Consider the following 12,982-nt stretch of genomic DNA (forward strand, 5'->3'; position numbering starts at 1 on the left):
TATATCAGTGATCTGGGAGTACAGCAAAGCATGCTCCAGCCTCAGAGCCTAAGGGGTCTCATGCATGAAAAGCCTCGGGTGGCCTGACATGGAAACTTCTCATGGCTGTAGATGTGGATTGCAGTATGTCAGCCGGGGAGAAGGGTCTCAAGGCTTCCATGGTGTTTGCACCCTGGGCCACGCTCCTTCTCTCCCTTTCTCTCAACAGTGCCTCAGTTAATGCAAAACCAGTCTCCCGGTGGAAAGTATTTAGTTTCTTTGTTCCTTGATCAAATTGATCGCAGCTACGAAAGTTAAAGATTGATATCCATGTACATAGCTTGAGCTTGGGATAAAATTAGTTAGTTTACCTTGGGACAGGTTGTACCTACTGAAGAATTATGTGTTTTTCACTTCTAGAAAGGAGAAGGAAATTAGCTAGGACACCTCGTGATTTTTGGGGGAGCCCTGAGACCTTTGATCATTGTATCCCGTGATATTTTCACATGAGATCATTGTATTTTGCAACATGGCAAAGAGAATAAAAAGCAAGTGCTAGGTTTCAGTCACTGCCACTTTGGCACCAGAGTGCTGGTGGTCCCCTGACCTCCCTGCTTTCTTAACTATTATTTCTGTGTCTGTGTCTTTGTTTTTCTCATCTCTTGCAATACAGTCTGCCAGAGGACCCTATCTTTATCGGGGATGTCGCGAACCCCCAATAGATGACTTATTCTTTCTTGGTGTACTCTTATTTTGATGGAGTGCATCCTCCAGCATCATCCTGCGAATGGGTGCAAAGAAGTTAAATGTTCTGATACTGTGCATGTCTAAATTAAAAATCAATTTTACTATAATTCTCAATTTTATGGACAATGATTCATTGTCTTCTGGTAACCAATGTTGTTGAGAAATTCAATACTATTCTACTTTCCTTCCTCTGTATGTGGTCTTTTTTATTTTTTCTTTGAAAACTTCTAGAATTGTTTCTTTTTTCTGGTGGTCAGAAATTTCAAGTTGATATGTCTTGCTGATGATGTTTTTCTCAGTTATCTTATTGGGCAGTCAATATGCTCTTTTAAACTGGATACCTGGCCTTCATTTCTGAGAAATACTTTTGTGCTATTTGCTTGATAATTCCCTCTCTTTTTGGGAACCCTTTTAGTTAGATACTGAACCTCCTGGACTGATCCTTTAATTTTCTTATCTTTTTTACTTTATCCCCATTTTTTAATTTTCAAAAGCACCTCTTGTTCTCTAATTTTTCTAACTTCTCTCCTTCTCTACTTTTTTCTCTCCTTCTTTTCTTTCTTCTCTCTTTCCTTCTTTCCTCCCTCCCTCCCTTCTTTTCTTCCTCAGAGGATGAGTCATATTTTGTAGCGTAAAGTCTCATCTCCCTAGGAATATTAACTTACTTTTTGAAATTTTCTTCTACTGCCTGTGTCGCCTCCGTTTCCTCTGAGTTCCTTTTTCCTCCTCTGATTTATTTGTTTTGATCTCTGTCTTTACTGTTGGAAGCTTTCCTCAAAGGTTTGGTGATCCTGGGTGCTCTTCAGACTCTGACCGAACCGCGCTCGGCGGGCTGGGAGCCCGGCCAGGGCGGCGCGGCGGCGGCGCGCGCAGGAGGCGGAGGCGGCCGCTCCGTGAGGGGGAGGGCGCGGCCCCGCCCGTGCGTGTGGGCGCTTCTCGGCGGCCGTTTCGTTTATCTAGAGAAAGAGCCTCTCACCTGCCCGGGAAGCGTAAGCCCGGTTATTGGTGCTGTAGGGCTGGGTGAGGGACAGAGGGATTTTGCAGTTTAGTATTCAGTGTGTATGTAGACCTTCCTCTTTTTTCTTTTTTTTCTTTAAGTAGCAAGTACTCTAGAAGGATGTAAACTTTCACTGAATTCTCACTCTTGCCCTTCTCCTGCCTGGTGTTCCTGAAGCTTCTCAGGTTGTTTCTCTCAGACACCGTACTTGTGGGAGTTGGGGAGGGCTGGCTGCCTGTCAGCCTTCAGACACCCCCACTGGCTTCCACGCCCCATTCCCACCACGGCCTCTCAGAGTACCGGCCTCCAATTCTTGAGCCTTTCTGCGCTGAGTTGTCTTGCCTCTTGTGAGTATTCTCCAACTTTTGGCTTTCCTCTGTTCCGCTAATTTATTTTATTTTTATTTATTATGTATATTTTAGAGACAGCATCTCCCTCTGTCACCCAGACTGGAGGCAGTGGCATGATCACAGCTCACTGTAACCTCGAACTCCTGGGCTCAAGGGATCCTCCTGTCTCAGACTCCCCAGTAGCTGGGACTGCCACACCCTGCCTGACTCTGCTGATTTAGTTACCACACCTCCACCTGCTTTTTGTCTTCATGTGTGTGGGTTTGGGGTATATAGATGTTTCCTAGTTTTTATGGAAGATGGGGTTTGTGTTTCTGTTTCTTGTTCTGATTGTGTTTGGGGGAGATTTAGAAGGTCACTGCTCAGCCCTCAAACTCCTGGAAATTGTGGAAGTGACATTCTAGCATTTGCTTTGATCATCACTATTCAAACCTATTTCAAAAAAACACAAAGAGTGTTCTGAAAGCAGTTCTGTCTGCCCATACTTTTGCTCAATGGCAGTGCCTAGCCATATTGGAGCACAGCCTAGTATGCTGTGCCTAGTCATATTGGAGCCTGAAGCAAAAGAAGAAAATTAGTAATACCAATACAATCTTTATTTACAATTTGGTTATTTCATTCATTATGGGTTTTTTGAGCACCAATTTTGATTTTTTAAAATATTGCATTAAAATTTTATTTATCTTAATTACTGAGTGTTTGGGCACCTCTTACATTTTACACCCCATTTGAGTCACTGACTTACTTCTTCCTAATTCTGGCCACAGGAGGTATCACTTTTTTCTTCTGCTAACCACGCCCCATCTGCAAGCCACTACTAATAAACAAGCGGTCTAAGTAAAAGCAGCCTGCTTGCTATGCAGACTTTCAGTTTCAAGACAAATCCCACGGCCACCCTTCCCATCAGTTGGCCTTCCTGAGTCCTCTCCTCTGTTCTTACCAAGACTTGTCTATTCGAGGAAATAGAGGATTTGGTCAAAGTGAGCTCTACTGGTATAATTGAGATGCCAGACCTTTGTTTATGCATTGTACAAAATGTAAAAGGAATGGTATGGTATTGCTGGCTCCACAGCTTTTCTTACTAAGATAATGTGACAATAACAGAATCAGAGGAATTTCCTCTGAATTCTTCTGCTGTTGATTTTTCTGCTAAAAACCTTGAGATGACATAAAAGAAGAAAAACTTCCTTGGGTATTTCTATTAAGAAAAGCTCTAGACTAATATTACACATGAGCAGTGTCAGAAAAGGATCCTCTCTTGCTAATTACAAGATTTGTCTTTGCTAATTGGGGGATGGGGGGCGAAGGTGTTTTGGCTGCTGGGGACACTATGATGCAATGAGAGTGATTGTTTTTTTTTTTCTTCTGAGTTCTTATTTTAACTGGTTATGGTGATTTAGGGGTGTCTTTTAGACCACTGTCCATTACGACAGTGAAGAACGGTCACAAGGCACTCTCAGTTCTTGTGTGTTCATAAGCAATCTTAACTCTTTTGGGATGCTCTGTCTGTAAGCCATAGAGGTACCATGGCTAAATAAAGACACAGCAGTCACCTCATATCTCTTACTTGCTATGTCACACGCTTCAGGAAGATCTAGAGCAGTGCTCCTCAAAGTCTCAAAGTGTGTGCTGTGGACCAGAATTGGTTCTTGAACTGTTGTTACCCATCTGTGTTCAGATAATCATAGAAATCAAGAATAAGCATTTTGAAAAATTCATAGCAATTTGATAAAATATTTTTATGTCTGTTGAATTTAATACTAGAAATGTCAACTTGTATTTTTATATCTTTGGGGGGGTTCATTTTTCCAGTAATTAATTTTTGTTGTTTTACAAAAGTATTACTTGATGATAGATTAGGAAGAAAAAACTGGGCCTTTATCATAGGTAATTTGAGAAACCTGGATCTAAAGAGCACTCTTGAAATTTTACAAGGAGTCAAACAAAGCCTTCATGACATTGAACTTGGCAATGATTTCTTAGATATGACACTGAAAACATGCAAGAAAAGCAAAAATAGACAAATGAAACTACATCAAACTTCAAAACCATTGTGATTGATGGAGCATGGTGGCTCATGCCTATAATCCCAACAGAGGCTGAGGTGGGAGGATTGCTTGAGGCCAGAAGTTCAAGACCAGCCTGGGAAACACAGCCAGACCCCATATCTATAAAAAATAAAAATATATTAGCCAGGCATGGTGGCATGCACCTGTAGTCCCAGCTGTTTGGGAGGCTGAGCTGGGAGGATCCTCTGAGCCCAGGAGTTTGAGGTACAGTCAGCTATGATTGTGCCACTGCACTCCAGCCTGGGTTGACAGGGCAAGACCAAGTCTGTAAAAACAAAACAAAAAACTAAATCTTGGTGTACCAAAAGATACAACCAACAGAGTGAAAAGGCAACCTATGGAATGAGATATAATGTTTGTAAATCATATATGTGATAAGTGGTTAATATCCAGAATATAAAGAACTCCTACAATTAAATAAAAAAATCAAATAGACTGATTAAAAAATGGATAAAGGACTTGAATAGACCTTTCTCTCTTTTTTTTAAGTTATATTTTTTCGCTGTCCTCACTGCTCTCACCCCTCCCAGTGCTGCCCTTGAATAGACATTTCTCCAAAGATGATATATGAATGGCCAACAAGCATATGAAAAGATGTTCAACATCACTAATCATCAGGGAAATGCACATCAAAATCACATTAAGATACACTCATACCTCTTAGAATAGCACCTATCAAAAACACAGAAAGGGCCGGGCGTGGTGGCTCATGCCTGTAATCCTAGCACTCTGGGAGGCCGAGGCGGGCGGATTGCTCAAGGTCAGGAGTTCGAAACCAGCCTGAGCGAGACCCCGTCTCTACCATAAAAATAGAAAGAAATTAATTGGCCAACTAATGTATATAATATAAAAATCAGCCGGGCATGGTGGTGCATGCCTGTAGTCCCAGCTACTTGGGAGGCTGAGGCAGGAGGATCGCTTGAGCCCAGGAGTTTGAGGTTGCTGTGAGCTAGGCTGACACCACGGCACTCACTCTAGCCTAGGCAAGAAAGCGAGACTCTGTCTCAAAAAAAAAAAAAAAAAAACACACAGAAAATAACAAGTGTTAGTGAGGATGTGGAGAAACTGGAACGCTTTAGCACTGTTGGTGGAAATGTCAAATGATGCAACTGATATAGAAAACAGTGTGGAGGTTCCCTAGAAAACCAAAAATAGAACTACCATGATCCAGCAATCCTACTTCTGGTTATGCATACTGAAGAATTGACAGCAGGATCTCCAATAGGTATTTGCACACCCATGTTCATAGCAACACTATTCACAATAGCCAAGAGTAGAAGCAACTCAAATGTCCATGGGCAGATGAGTGGATAAAGTCAATGTGATCTATCCATTCAATGAAGTATTAGCCTGAAAAAGGAAGGCAGTCCTGTCCCATGCTACAAGATGAACCCTGAGGACATTATACTAAGTGAAATAAACCAGTCCCAAAAAACAAAGAACTCTATGTGTTTGTGGCACGTGCCTGTAGTCCCAGCTACTCAGGAGCCTGAGGTGGGAGGATCACTTGAGTCTAGGAGTTCAAGGCTACAGAGCACTATGATCATGCTAGTGAATAGCCACTGTACTCCAGCCTGCGCAATATAGGAAGACCCTAGTCTCAACCAAAAACCAAAACCCAAACCAAAAACCAACAGAACAAGACAAAAATAAAAACACTGTGTGATTCCACTTATATGAGGTATCTAAAGTATTCAAATTCATAGAAGCAGACGGTAGAATTGTGGTTACCAGAAGCTAGTAGCAGGGAAGGAAAAAGGAGTAGTTGTTTAATGGGTACAGAGTTTCATATTTGCAAGATGAAAAAATTCTGGATATGTGTTTTTTGTTTTTTTTTTTTGAGACAGAGTCTCACTTTGTTGCCCAGGCTAGAGTGAGTGCCCTGGCGTCAGCCTGGCTCACAGCAACCTCAAACTCCTGGGCTCAAGCAATCCTCCTGCCTCAGCCTCCCTAGTAGCTGGGACTACAGGCATGCGCCACCATGCCAGGCTAATTTTTTCTATATATATTAGTTGGCCAATTAATTTCTTTCTATTTATAGTAGAGACGGGGTCTCACTCTTGCTCAGGCTGGTTTTGAACTCCTGACCTCGAGCAATCCACCTGCCTCGGTCTCCCAGAATGCTAGGATTATAGGCATGAGCCACGGCACCCGGCCTGGATATCTGTTTCACAACAACCTGAATATACAGTAGTCTCCCTTATCCATGGTCGTGCTTTCTGGGTTTTCAGTTACCTGCAGTCAGCTGCAGTCCAAAAATAGATGAGGACAGTACAGTAAGATACTTTGGGCTGGTTCGAAGGTGGTGAGTTATCTGAATCGATTGTTCACAGTCAGTTACAGATTGAACTTCTTGTTCTGCTGCTTTCCTCTCTTCTCACTACTGTATTGATTAATATTAAAAAATTGAAATAAAATAAAAATATATATTGAGAGAGACCATATTTGCATAACTTTTAGTACAATATATTGTTATAATTGTTCTGTTTTATTACTATTGTTGTTAATCTCCTGCTGTGCCTAATTTATAAATGAAGCTTTATCCTGGGTCTGTACGCGTAAGAAACACAGCATGTGTGGGCCGGAGCTGTGTGCAGTTGCAGGCGTCTGGGGAGGTATCCTGCGTGTTAGTGGGGAGTGCTGTGCTTGACTCTGCTGAGCTCTACACTTCAAAATAGTTAAGATGATGAATTAGTAATGAAGAAAAAAGTTGAAGGGAAGCAGCTTATCTCTTGTTTATACACTCTCTATTAGTTATCTTTGCTGCATAAAAAAGTACCACAAACTTATGCTTTAAAAAAAAAAAAACACACTTTTTTTTTTTGAGACAAATTCTCACTCTGTCACCTGGGCTAGAGTGCTGTGGCGTCAGCCTAGCTCACAGCAACCTCAAACTCCTGGGCTCAAGAGATCCTCCTGTCTCAGCCTCCCGAGTAGCTGGGACTACAGCCACCATGCCCGGCTAATTTTTGTATATATGTATATATTTTTTAGTTGTCCAGCTAATTTCTATTTTTGGTAGAGATGGTCTCGCTCTTGCTCAGGCTGGTTTCGAACTCCTGACCTTAAGCGATCCTCCCGCCTTGCCCTCCCAGAGTGCCAGGATTACAAGCGTGAGCCACCATGCCCGGCCAAAACCACACATTTATTATCCCATAGTTTCCATGAGTCAGAAGTCTGCCATGGGTTGGCAAGGTCTCCTGCCCAGGGCCTCCCCTGGCTGAAATTAGGGCGTTGGCCAGGGATCTCACCCAAGGCTTGAGGTCCTCTTTTGAGCTCCCTGTAGTTATTGGTAGAATTCAGTTCTTTGTGGCTGTGTTATTGAGACCCCCATTTTCTTGCCAGCTGTTGGCTGAGGACGTGCTCGGCATCGCCAGGGGCCCAGGCGCTTGCACACGGCACCGCCGCTTGCACACGGCACCGCCGCGGCTCCTGCACAACATGGCCGCTCTCTGCATCTTCTAGGCCAGCAGGAGACTCTCCCTCTGATGCTTCACTTCTTTAAAGGGCTCACTGGACTAGGGCAGGCCAACCAAAATAACCTGCCTTTTGATTAATCAAAGTCAGCGACTGATCCGTGATCTAACTGTGGGAAAGATATTCCATCACATTCAAGGGGAGGGGATTATACAAGGCGTATACAGGAGTCCTTGGGCAATCTTAGAATTCTGCTTACCAAAACTGATCTCCTGCGTTTGTTGAAAGTCCATTAGATACCTTGCAGGACTTGTGGCATAAGATGGCTTTGGAGTGGGAAAAATAATTGTGTGATGATGTGTCTTTTTAATTGAGCATAATGAGGATAGAATAGTTTATTCCAGTTTTGTTTCTTTTTTTTTTTTGAGACAGTCTCACTTTGTTGCCCAGGCTAGAGTGAGTGCCGTGACGTCAGCCTCGCTCACAGCAACCTCCAACTCCTGGGCTCAAGCAATCCTCCTGCCTCAGCCGCCCGAGTAGCTGGGACTACAGGCATGCGCCACCATGCCCGGCTAATTTTTTCCATATATATTAGTTGCCCAATTAATTTCTTTCTATTTATAGTAGAGACAGGGTCTCGCTCTTGCTCAGGTTGGTTTCGAACTCCTGAGCTCAAATGATCCACCTGCCTGGGCCTCCCAGAGAGCTAGGATTACAGGCGTGAGCCACCGTGCTCGTCCTAGTTTATTCCAGTTTTGATGGGAGATGAATAAAAGGAAGAAAGTTGGCTTGGCCCACTCCAGAATTATGTGTCATTTTACTTATCTGGTCCTATTTCAAGCTTTATATATATATTTTGAATGTTTTCTATATGCAGGAAAACACTGCTTTTAAATTCTTTTAAAAACTCTTTTTCCCTTGTGTTAAGATTTCAGGTATAAAGAAATTAATCCTTCTCCATATTTAATGATATTTCTGAAATATGACACATATTGCTAGAAACAATACTTGTAGTATTTAAATAGTATTTGTTTGAAATCAAATAGAAATTGTTATAACATTTTCAACACAACAAAACATTTTTGTAACAATGAACTTATTACATCTAAACTTTATCATATATTTTCTCTCAACTCAAAATAATAACATATATTTCTGCTTTTTCCAGGTTATATTTCTTTTGTTTTTAGAAGTCAGAAATGTATATATTCTAAGTTTTGTTTAATATGCCAACTTCATGAGGAAAATCCATCTTCAATGTTCTTTATATTATAGTTGCCATGTGCCCTGGGAAATGTTAATATTTCAATACGATGGAAAAACATGAAAATAAGGGATGTGAATGGATTGGGAACTTTTAAAACCATTTTCTGTTTTGGAAATTTATACCAAAATGGATAAAGAGGTAACAGTTTAACACTACACAAGGACAAAAGGCAGTACTGCTGCTGTGGTTTGAATGTGTCCCCCAAAGTTCATGTGTTGGAAACTTAATCCCCAATGCAACAGCGTTGGGAGGCAGGGCCTAATAAGAGGTGATTAGGTCATAAAAGATTAATGTTATTATCTCTCACATGGTGAATGGCTTGATGCTGGCATCTTGGGAGTGGGTTATTTATTGAAAGAGTGGCTTTGTTGTGAAAGCAAGTTCAGCTCCCTCTTGTGGGTTTGATCTTGTGCTTTCTTGCCCTTCCACCTTCCACCATGGATGACACAGCATGGAGGCTCTCACCAGATGCCAGCACTACACTTTTGCACTTCCTAGCCCCAGAACTATGAGTCAAATAAACTTCCATTGTTTATAAATTACCCAGTCTCAGGTATTCTCTTATAGCAACACAAAATGGACTAAGACAACTGTATATGCATTTATTTAACCCTTTTATAGCATATGTTATGCCACATATTTTTGAACTCCTGACCTTGAGTTTTTTTGTTTTTTTGAGACAGAGTCTCGCTTTGTTGTCCAGGCTAGAGTGAGTGCCGTGGCGTCAGCCTAGCTCACAGCAACCTCAAACTCCTGGGCTCGAGTGATCCTTCTGCCTCAGCCTCCCGAGTAGCTGGGACTACAGGCATGCGCCACCATGCCCGGCTAATTTTTTATATATATATCAGTTGGCCAATTAATTTCTTTCTATTTATAGTAGAGACGGGGTCTCGCTCTTGCTCAGGCTGGTTTTGAACTCCTGACCATGAGCAATCCACCCGCCTCGGCCTCCCAAGAGCTAGGATTACAGGCGTGAGCCACAGCGCCCGGCCTATGCCACATATTTTTAAGAAAAATCTTTAAAAACAATAATTGTAATAACCATGCAATTCAGTTATTGGAAAGAGTGTTGCCTTAAAAAAAATCTTTCTGAGATATCATTCACATACCATTAAATTCATTCATATAAAGTGTACAATTTGGCTGGGCAAGGTGGCTCATGCCTGTAACCCCAGCTGCTCAGGAGGCCAAGGCAGGATGATCATTTGAGGCCAGGAGTTTGAGACTAGCCTGGGCAACATAGTGAGACCCCTGTCTCTACAAAAAATTAAAAAATTAGATGTGGTGGCATGTGCCTGTAGCTCCAGCTACTTGGGAGGCTGAGGCAGGAGGATTGCTTGAGCCTAGGAGTTTGAGGTTGAAGAGTTTTGAGCTACAATGATGCCACTGCACTCCAGCCCAGACAACAGAGTGAAATCTTCTCTTGAAAGAAAGAGAACAAGTAAATGGTTTTAGTATTAATATATTCAAAGAATTGTACAACTATCACCACAATCTAAGTTTAGAACATTTTCATCACTCCAAAAAGAAACTCCTTAGCAGTCACTCCCTATTCTACCTTCCCCCAGTCTTAGGCAACCACTAATCTACATTCTGTCTCTGTAGGTTTGCCTATTCAAGGCTTTTCATATAAATGAGACGATATAATGTGTAACTTACCAAAAGTCACACAGTATGGGAGTGACACAGATTGAACTAAATGCCATTTCTCTGTACTCTTAAGGAGCCTCTGCACATATGGGTTATCTCATTATATTAATATCTCTTTATAGCTCTCCACTACCTGTTCAATCATTCTGTCATTCATTCATGAAACAATTCGTTCCCCAAATATTTATTTATAGTTGTGCATACATCAGGTGCTAGGGACATAGTGTGATAAGACAGACATGGACCCAGGAGGGATCTCACTGAACTTAAGAGTCTGGTGGGGGGTAAAACAATTTGATTAAATGAATGCATGCAATGGTAGCAAATAGCAGGAGGACCTAATCAGAAGTTAAGGAAAAATTATTTTGAAACTGATAAGGATAAGGATCATTGAGAGTTAGCAAAGTACAATAAACATCTTGTGATGTTTGACTTAAAGATGATGGGTAGCTTGTCGTATTGCATTAGCTGTCTTTTTTTTTCTTTTTTTGAGACACAGTCTCACTCCATTGCCCTGAGTATAGTGCGGGGTGTCAGCCTAGCTCACAGCAACCTCAAACTCCTGGCCTCAAGCAATCCTCCTGCTTCAGCCTCCTGAGTAGCTGGGACTATAGGAGCACACCATGCCACCAGGCTAATTTTTCTATTTTTAGTAGAGACAGGATTTCTTCTTGCTCAGGCTGATCTCAAACTCTTGAGCTCAAACAATCCTCCCGCCTTGGGCTCTCAGAATGCTAGGATTACAGGTATGAGCCACCACACCTAGCTTAGTTATCTGGTTTTTAAGCCTCAAAATTTAGTGCCTTAAAAAAAAAACACATTTAACATCTCATGGTTTCTGTGCACTCAGAATTTGGAAATAATTTAATTAGGTGATTTTGTTTCAGGGTCTCTCATGAAGTTTCCATCAAGATATTGGCCTCTGTAGAACAAGGAATTGTTGAAGTTTGAAGAAAAAGGAAAATAAATATAATTTAAAACGAATTAAAATAATAATAAAAAAGATATTGGCCTCAGCTGCAGTCCTCTGGAGGCTTGCCAAAGCTTGATTGGAGATCTGCTTCCGAGATGCGAGATAGAACATTCCCATGGCTTTTGGCAGGACACCTCAGCTCCTTACTACATGGATCTCTCCATAGGTCTACTTGGGTGTCTTTGACATGCAGCGGCTTCCTCAAGAGCAAGTGATCCAAGAGAGAGTAAGGAGGAGGCCACAATGCCTCTTATGACCTAGTCTTAGAAGTCATGCACCATCACTTCTACCACATTCTATTCATTAGAAGTAAGCCTCTGAGCCCACCCATTTTAAGGGGAGAAGAATTAGGCTTCAACTATTTTGAAAGGAGGAACGTATCACAGAGTTTGTAAACATATTTAAAAACAATTGCATATAGGGAAATGACCAGAAAAGTTCAGCATGGCTAGAATTAACATGGCAGGAAAAGGCTGAGGACTGATGAATAGAAGACTGGTGAGTAATGATGATGGGAAAATTAGCAGGAGCCGGATTACTTATTGCCCCATTCCTCTTAGTGATTTAATTTTTATTTTGAGGGCAATGGGAAGCCATTGAAGAGTTTTGTCTTGTTTTGTTTTGAACAGCTTTACTGAGATATAATTCACAAACCATACAATTCAGTCATTTAAAGTGTTCAATTCAGTGGTTTTTAGTATATACACAGAATCACATGTCTATAACCACAATCAATTTTAGAACATTTTCATTATCCCCCAAAGAAACCCCAAATCCCTAGTTGTTATGCCACACTCCCCACCCCTATACAACCACCACCTACTTTCTGTCTCCATAGATTCGCCTGTTCTAGGACTTTAATACGAAGTCCAGCTCCAGCTACTTGGGAGGCTGAGGCAGGAGAATTGCTTGAGCCCAGGAGTTTGAGGTTGAAGAATTTTGAGTCATATAATACATGGTCCCTGGCTTCTTTCTCTTAGCAGAATATGTTCAAGCTTCATCCAAGTTGCGAAATAGCGATGCCTCGAGGATTCCTTTTTATGGCCAAATAATATTCCATTGCATAGATATATCATATTTTATCTATCTGTGGGAGAAGAAAAATCTTTTCCTCTTAGTTTAAAAATCGTATCCTCTTAGTTTCAGTGGCTGGGGGTTGGGCCTGTGAATTAAACTGATGAAAAAAACAGATTAATAGGAGATACTGCATACAAGTTTATTAATTTTTAAACTTAAATGTTTACACAGGGGTATCCAAGAAAGAACTGAATACCTACAGGAGTGGTGAGATTTGAGAGCTTATATTTCTTCTTAATAGGGGAAAGGAAGAAGGAGAAAAGGGTAGAGCAAATGAATTTTAGGAACAATAAATAGGTTCATAGGAGACTAGATGGGAAATATGATAGTTTGTGACAATGTCTTTCTGAGTATGATGGAGAAGAGATTAGAGTTGCTCCCCTGGAGGGGGTTTATGACAATTGAGTTCTTTTTGGAGGCTCTGCTTTTAGGCAGATAAGGGATTTCAGGAATTCA

At 41.4% G+C, this 12,982-nt stretch overlaps 1 long non-coding RNA gene across 1 annotated transcript; it reads left to right on the top strand.

Annotated features, from left to right (window-relative positions):
* Window positions 1–1,092: 1,092 nt before the first annotated feature.
* Window positions 1,093–11,511, top strand: LOC142869996 (uncharacterized). Its single transcript, XR_012918522.1, has 3 exons — window positions 1,093–1,715; window positions 1,901–2,070; window positions 11,364–11,511. It is a non-coding gene; the product is annotated as an uncharacterized LOC142869996 (long non-coding RNA).
* The last annotated feature ends 1,471 nt before the right edge of the window (window positions 11,512–12,982 follow it).

Source organism: Microcebus murinus, chromosome 3 (genome assembly GCF_040939455.1).
Source record: "Microcebus murinus isolate Inina chromosome 3, M.murinus_Inina_mat1.0, whole genome shotgun sequence".
Lineage (NCBI taxonomy): Eukaryota > Metazoa > Chordata > Mammalia > Primates > Cheirogaleidae > Microcebus > Microcebus murinus.